At 47.1% G+C, this 8,046-nt stretch overlaps 1 protein-coding gene and 1 long non-coding RNA gene across 2 annotated transcripts in view; both read right to left on the bottom strand.

The window, feature by feature from the left end:
• LOC129603764 (NACHT, LRR and PYD domains-containing protein 12-like) overlaps nt 1–8,046 on the bottom strand; it is a 155,648-nt gene that overhangs the window by 131,516 nt on the left and 16,086 nt on the right. The window lies entirely within an intron of this gene.
• Nucleotides 1,844–2,924, bottom strand: LOC129603758 (uncharacterized). Its single transcript, XR_008693963.1, has 3 exons — nt 2,834–2,924; nt 2,040–2,118; nt 1,844–1,883 (listed from the first exon to the last, which is right to left on the bottom strand). It is a non-coding gene; the product is annotated as an uncharacterized LOC129603758 (long non-coding RNA).

Genomic DNA, 8,046 nt, shown 5'->3' with positions numbered 1-8,046 from the left:
TCTTTCCAAACACCTGTTTTACTTTTTTAGGGATTGATTTGAATTTGGAGTCTTTCAGGAAGTTCTCCAGTTCCTCCATCTTCCCGTTGGTGTAACAGAGCATCATGTGAACAGCAGCCAGAAACTCCTGAACGCTCAGATGAACAAAGCTGAACATCTTGTCCTTGGTTTTCCTCCCTCGCTCCTGTTTAAAGATCTCTGTGAACACTCCTGAACACACTGAGGCTCCTCTGACATCGATGCCGCTCTCTTTCAGATCTTCCTCATAGAAGATCAAGTTTCCCTTTAGCAGCTGCTTAAAAGCCAGTTTAGCCAATGACTTGATGTAGTTGCTGCTCTGTTCTGGTCCGTACTTGTCTTTAGTCCGATCCATCTGAAACCCCAGGAACTCTGCGTACATCTCCGTCAGGGTCTTGGGCAGCTCTCCTCCCTCTCTGGTTTCCAGCAGATCCTCCAGAACCGTAGCAGTGATCCAGCAGAAGACTGGGATGTGGCACATGATGTGGAGGCTTCGTGCCGTCTTGATGTGGGACATGATTGTGTTGCTCTGCTCCTTATCTGTGAATCTCTTCCTGAAGAACTCGTCCTTCTGTGGGTCAGTGAACCCTCTGACCTCCGTCACCACCTCAACAAAGTCTCCATGAATCTGATTGGCTGCTGCAGGTCGTGTGGTGATCCAGATGCGAGCAGAGCGTAGTAGTTTTCCTCTGATGAGGTTTGACAGCAGCTCATCCACTGAGGTGGACTCTGTGATGTCACGTTGACCCGTCTCCTTCTCACTGGTGCTACAGTCCAGTTGGAGGCGACTCTCGTCCAGTCCATCAAACACAAACAGAAGTTTGAAGCTGCTCTTGTCATAGTTGCTGTTTCCTGATGACTGTAGACGTGTAAAGATGTAATTCAGAGCCTCCAGGCTGATGGACTCAGTTTCTGGGATACATTCATGAATGAGCTCTGACAAACTAAACTTCTGTCCCTTCAGTGGATTCAGCCGACGGAAGGTGAAGGGGAAAATCAGATGCACGTCTTGATTGGACCTTTGTTGGGTCCAGTCCAACACAAACTTGTTCACAAGGACTGTTTTTCCAATCCCAGCGATTCCATTGGTCAACACTGTTCTGATGCGTCTGTATTTACCAGGGGGATGTTTGAACAGGTCACTGGGCTTCACTGGCTCCTCTGCTGATCTTTGCTTCTGCTGTGTCGTCTCAACTTGTTGGACCTCGTGCTGTGTGTTGATGTGTGAATCCGGCCCAGCTGTGATGTACAGCTCTGTGTAGATGTCATCCAGACGTTGGTCGACTTCTGACCAGCCTGGTTTTACACAGAGAAACTGGTCTTGGAGGTTTGATTGAAGGATCTGCTGGTAATATGTGATGAGCTGCGGCTCTGGTACCGGAACCATCAGATCTGGGTCCAACAAGACACAATGAAGACAAAGTATGAGGTGTCAAAAAATGTCTGGTTGATTGATTTAAGCGTTTGTGTTAATGTACATAATGAAACAGCCTAAAACACTAGAACTAGTGAAGAGAAGAACTTTGCTGCATCTAATTATTAAATCCTGGTTCACATTTAACCAACCTAACCTCCAACACATCAGTACATGTATATGTGTGATTGTGTCTGTGATGTTAAATGTTGAGATAAATCCTCTTACTCTGCAGACAGTCAGCCAGCTCCTCCTGCTTCATCCTCCTCAGGAAGTTCACTGTGATCTTCAGAAACGCGTCTCTGCTGCTCCTTCTCTGCTCTTCATTCTCATCATCTAACTCCTCAACCTCCCTCTGACTCTCTAAGCATTCTGGGTAATCTGGACTCAGAACCCTCTGCATCTGCTTCAGCTCCTTCTTCACAAACGTGACAATGTTTTCCTCCAGCAGCTGGAACAGAAACTATATGAATGACCTGATCCAACTAAAACCATGGAGCCAAACATCAGATCCATGTTGGACACACTGACATCCACTGGTCTAAAAGGTGCAGCATGAGATGATTGAACACAACAGATTAACAGTAGTAGTTGTAGATGTACAGACCATAAATATGGAGTCCACCTGTGTTTGGTGCTGCTGGACAGACTGAGCACTGGGAACCTCTGAGCTCTGCTGGTCCACTCTGTGGAGGAACCATGAAGAATGAGTCCACACACAGACACACACAAGGTAAAGGTCCATGAAGTGATGTTGGATGTGAGCAGTGAGTCAGAGACTCCCTCTAGTGGTGAAGGTTTACTGTCAGTCAGTTGCTTCAATCTCAGCTCTGAACAACATGTATCTCTGCCTCCCTCACTGAACAAGGCTGAAGTGTTGGAACAAGGAGTCTGCTGGAATCAGACTGGTTGTACTGGGCAGCTGCAAGTGGGAATATGTTGAACTAGGAACATTTAACTACTTCCTACATTCATTCATTGTTGGATGTTGGCTCTGGTGTCGACACTAAAGACAAACAGTCGTCTGCACTGCAACAACATCACAACTAAAGTCTCCAGTAGTAACTTCAATTTACTGCTGCAAGTGAAGAAGCTTCAAGACATTTGACCAAAACCTTCATGTAGAGACGTCAAAAAACAGATTTGATCAGAGATGATCAGCTGCTTCCTTTGACGTCAGCACTTCATCAGAAGAGGAGCAGCCCCTGAGACCCTCTACAGGATCAGAGCTTTAGCTACTGCTGGATGGAGATTTGATCAATGATCAGAGTGAAGAAATCTTCTCCTTCACACTTCAATCACGAATCAACCAAATCAAGAAATAGAAACAACACAAATGTTTATCATCAGAGAAACTTTACATCAGATTGTTCAGAAGGATTCAAAGTGACTACAACTCACTGTGACTCTGATACAGGTTGGTCTTTAAAATTAATCTCATTATCCATTGACAAGTCGCTTTTGAAGGACACACAGCTGGGTTCAAGTCCAGGTCCAGGTTCAGGTCCAGGTTCAGCAGATCTTCGTTTTTGTTGCGACCTGATAGAAAAACACCTACAGTGACTTTCATACGTTGAGTCCTGAATGAGCAGTAACAGTAAATCAGTGAAGTGTCTGATGAGTCATCAGATTGTTGAGAATGATTTAAAGTGACAACAACTCACTGTGACTCTGATACAGGTTGGTCTTTGAAATCAATAAAATGGTGCTTTGACCAGTCGCTCTTTAAGGACACACAGCTGGGTCCAGGTCCAGGTTCAGGTCCAGGTCCAGGTTCAGGTTCAGCAGATCCTCGTCTCTGATGTGACCTGATAGAAAAAGACCTATTGTGACTCTCACACGTCCTAAATGAGCAGTTATAGTAAATCAGTGATGTGTCTGTGACTTGGAGACAGAATTATGACCTCTGCGCTTTTCTCTTTATCTCCATTCTTCTAGTTTTAGAGGAAGGGGCTCCCTCCTCTCTTCTGTCCTCACACTGATTCATGCTGCTGGATTCACACTTTCTACCTTCATGGAGAAGAAACACAAATCATTCATCTGCACATCAACTCAAATCCTCCTTCATCATCATCAGCTGCTCCTCCACTGATTGTCTCTTCTTCTGTGGTTCATATCAGTGTCAGCTGGATGCAGTCAGACAGTGGGAGGCAGAGGAAGCTGCACCAGCTGCTCTACTTCTGTCAGGGACCACAACCAGTCTGATCACATTGACATAAACTAACAGACATCCTTTGACTCACACAATGACTCTGACTCTAATTGCTGAGTCCATTAAACGGCACAGAGAATTCACTTGAGTTTGTTGTCTTTGGATTAAACTACTACTAAAATTCCAGTCGTCATGGTTTGCTAATTCTGGGTTATGGTTTTACAGCAGAAAGGCATCAGAATAAAGAAGCTTCTCTGCTGGAGTTCTGGGACTTTTTTCTGTGTTTGCTTGAATTCAACTGGAAGGATTCTGTCTGTGGATCAGTCCTTATCTCCCACAATCACATGTGAGGAGCATCAGAGCTCAGCAGCAACAATGTCCAACATGGTCATAGAATGATTTCATTTTCAAATGCAGTGTGATTTGACAAACTGTACTCAAGTGTTTTACAGAACCAACTGAATGATCAACTTAGAAGAACTTAACAGAAAGTGAACTGCTGAATAGCACATAAAGAAAGTTTAAATCCAGCAGACCCTTGTTTCCTCGTTCAAAACTTACTGCATGAGGAGAAGCGTTAGCAGGATTTGTGGTGTGTTTAGGTGGTGAATTTGTTTAACTGAAAGTGACACATGGAGCCTGTGAGAAAGTTCTGAGGAGGAGGACGTTCTGTCATATGGGAACACTTTGAATTTAATTGATTGCAGTCTCAGCCCTCGTACTGTTGAACAAATTCTATTTCTAAATAAAAACCTAATTAAATAACTTTACATGTATTGCGTGTTTATACCCACTTCAAAAGCAGTTCAAGTCAATGAAAGAAGTGAAATATACTATATAAAGCATATTTAGTATATATATATAAGTTACAAGATAGACAGATAAAAGGTCAACTTCATTGATTCTACAGCAGCGAAATTCAACTGCTGAACAAGAAGGCAGCAAAGGAATTGTGCAGGATTGCAGGAAAAAAGAAAAAAAAAGAGCATGAAAAATATGCACATAAATATTTACAACTCGCATGTAGTACTGTTCTTGGGGCAGAATTAGCATGTGAAAGAAACATATGATATTGTATATAAATGTACCTGTCTGCTGGTTAATACATCACAAAAGCACGTGGAGACAGTAACCTCACAGCTCAAGCATACAGTACTTCCCTCAGTGGACTGTGGTTCTTTATATATATCTACTATTTTTATAAATATCAAGAAGGCACAAGCAAAACAAAATCACACAAGGAAAGTTTATTTAATTAATCACATAAAAGTGTGTTTTGCTTGATTGCTTTAGAAAAGCTTAATTTGGCCATCACTACTAATCTGCTTAGCAAAACTTAGTATCTGAGCTGTTCATGTAGTATCTGAAAACAGTTTGATGTTTAACACACATGTAAATCAGACACCCATATAATTTTTTTTTTTTTCTACGGTTAGGTATGAGAATGGAGGGTTCATGTCTTTGGACTGATCATATACTGAGCGCTGTGTGGACAGTAGGAAGTGCTGTTGCATGGTGTAAATTGTGAAAGGGGAAAAGCTACAGGCCCAGCGCATGTGCTCCTCTGTAATAAACGTGCACTGGCTTTGTCAAGACACTCAGTAACATTGATGAGCAGAGCTCCTCAGTCCTGGTTTGATTTTAGCTGCTTCTATAACTACAACAAGATAAACGTTTAAACAGCATTAGACTGATTCTAGTTCAACTCCAAACACTGTTTACATAAATCCTGCAGTGACAGAGAAGCCAATGTGCTGCTTCCTGCTTCCAACAACTGAACGACGAGCGACCAGTCGGTCACCAGTTAACGTGGTCACTGGGAAACTCACAACACAGGCAGAAAAGCAGGAAACCACCACATTTCTGGACCTGGTCTGAGCGGTCAGTAAAACCGGCTGTGAGCTCAGAACCAGGACAAATATCAACTCCTCACATCCGGGTTCCTGTCAGCATTAGATTGACACAAGTGGATCATGTCTTTTCTTCCTCTACATTAACAAACAAAAGCAATCACAGTAATGTTGTTAAACACTCACCTCCTCAACTTTGCTTCTTTTTCTTGGTGTTTATTGAACTTTTCCTCCTTCTGCTCTGTTTTCTCTAAAGGGAGTCTGAACTCACTGAACACCTTTAGTTATTGCTCCTGTACCTGGATCACATGATCACTGAGGCTCCGCCCCCTCTCTATTTACAGGTGAGTTTACTCTCTGACGCAGCACATGAACAGGGAACATTCCATAAAACCTGTTAAAGTGGTTTTTAGCTGGAGCAGCAGTTTGTCTGCGTATCCAGGTGCTTGTTACAGCATGTAGCTAGTAGTAGTAAGTTCTGTAGCGATCCGGAGGGGGGGCACATAGTTTGGTTGGCGGTTGACTGTTCCGGTTCGTGTTATGTCTTATGTGGCCCTTTTATTTTGAACCTATATAGTTGTGTGACGTCAGGTGTGCTTCCGAGGGGTACCCGGGAGAAATAGGCGGGAGTTCTTGAGAAGTTCCGAGTTGATTGAAGACTGTTCTAGAGACCTGTTGTCACTCTGTTTGGTAAATAAGTAAATAAAGGAGTGCTGTTCACACTAAGGCTCGTAACATGGTGTCAGAAGTGGGATCTTTAACCTGTCTTGTTAGACCAGAAAGAGGAGCCATGGAAGGAGAACTGCGGGAGCTGGAGCAAGCTGTGCTGAAAAGCAGCCTGCTTCTGAATAACCTGATGCGGGCGAGGCCAACGCGGGGCGGCCGCGATCCAGACGCACTCGATGGCTCCAGCGTCCCCAGGTTTCCTCTGCATAAAACGAGCAAAGCCCGCGGTAATGAACAACCGTTACAAACAGAGACAGTCTCGGACAGCGCTGCACCGAGCCCGACACCCAAAACACCGGTCAAGCTCCCGAGGTTCAACGGGCTGACTCCCCTGGAGCCCTACCTCGCTCAGGTCTAGCTCGCAGCGCTGCACGGTGGTTGGAGCGGCAAAGACACGGCGACGCAGCTGGCCCTGGCTCTGGAGGGTCCCGCTCTGCAGGTGTTAACGGCAGGAGTTACCGGTGATCACCGCGGCGCTGGAGAGACGTTCCGGAAAGCGGACATCGACAGAGCAGGCTCGCGAGCAGTTAGCCCTTCGTCGGCGCAGTGAGGGGGAGAGTCTGGGGACGTTCGCCGTCGATCTACAACTCCACTCGGGGTGCGACTGCCCCTCACTTCCTGCCGCTCCCCGGGAAGAGCTGAGTTTGCACGCTTTCCTGCGGGGACTCGTGCCGGAGCGTGCTGCGACGGAGGTTTTCAAAGTGCAAAGTGCAGGTCGCTGTAAGGGAGCTAGGGGTGAGCCATGAGTTTTGGCTTGCTGACATCCGCGACGACTGCATCATCGGCCTGGACCTGCTAACCCGCTGGGGTGTGTGTGTTGATGTGTTGAGGCTAGCCCTATGCTTCGGCACGGAGACCGTGCCACTTCAGTCGGGCCGGGGAAGGAGCGTCAAACCCAGGGGACACCGGACTCGTTGGCGCGCTGAGGCCAACGCACTCAAGCCGTCACCTCCATTAGCCAGCATCCCGACAACAGAGACCGCCGACGCTGTGAGGGAGCTGGGTCAGCGGCGCGGCACACATCTGGGAGAGCAGCAGAGAAGGCAGCTACAGCAGTTGTTAGCGGAGTTTGTGGACATTTTTGCTGCACACGATAAAGATTGCAACAGAACAGGGCTGGTGCAACACCACATCAACACCGGTGAGGCGCAGCCCATCTGCCTGCGACCCCACCGGCTGCCTCTCTTCAAACGCCAAGCAGCAGCAGAGCTGATTACCGCCATGGCCAAAAATGGCATCATCGAGCCGTCGGGCGGCCCCGATGATGATGGCGAGGAAGAAAGGGGGTAGCTGGCGACTCTGTGTGGACTACAGATGCCTTAATGCCGTCACTCTGAAAAACTCTTACCCACTACCCCGCATCTGGCAGCTGGCCCCGGAGGATCGAGCCAAAACGGCTTTTACCATCGACCAGGGACTGTGGCAGTTCCGAGTCATGCCATTGGGACTGTGTAATGCCCCCGCCACTTTTGAGTGTCTCATGGAGAGGGTACTGAAGGACATTTCCCGGAGCCGCTGTGTGGTGTATCTGGACGATCTGTTAGTGCACGGCAGAGACTTTGAGGGTGCGCTTGTAAACCTGCGGGAGGTCTTCACCATCATCTGTCAGGCTCGGCTCCGGCTGAACCCGGCAAAGTGCAATCTGCTGGCCAGAGAAACGGTCTTCCTGGGGCATGTGGTCAGCGCACGTGGGGTGTCCACAGACCAGGCCAAGGTATCGGCTGTCCGGGACTGGCCAACGCCCACCACCGCCAGTGAACTGAGGAGTTTCCTGGGGCTAGCCTCCTATTACCAGAGGTTTGTTTGGGGTTTCGCCACTATCGCCAGCCCACTACATCGACTGACGGAGAAGGGCAAGCGGTTCGAGTTGTCTAGCACCTGCACCA

The sequence above is a fragment of the Betta splendens genome, unplaced genomic scaffold, assembly GCF_900634795.4.
Source record: "Betta splendens unplaced genomic scaffold, fBetSpl5.4 scaffold_29, whole genome shotgun sequence".
NCBI classification, from domain to species: domain Eukaryota; kingdom Metazoa; phylum Chordata; class Actinopteri; order Anabantiformes; family Osphronemidae; genus Betta; species Betta splendens.
The sequence above is the reverse complement of the archived record's forward strand: the minus strand, read 5'-3'. Positions and strand labels throughout refer to the sequence as shown.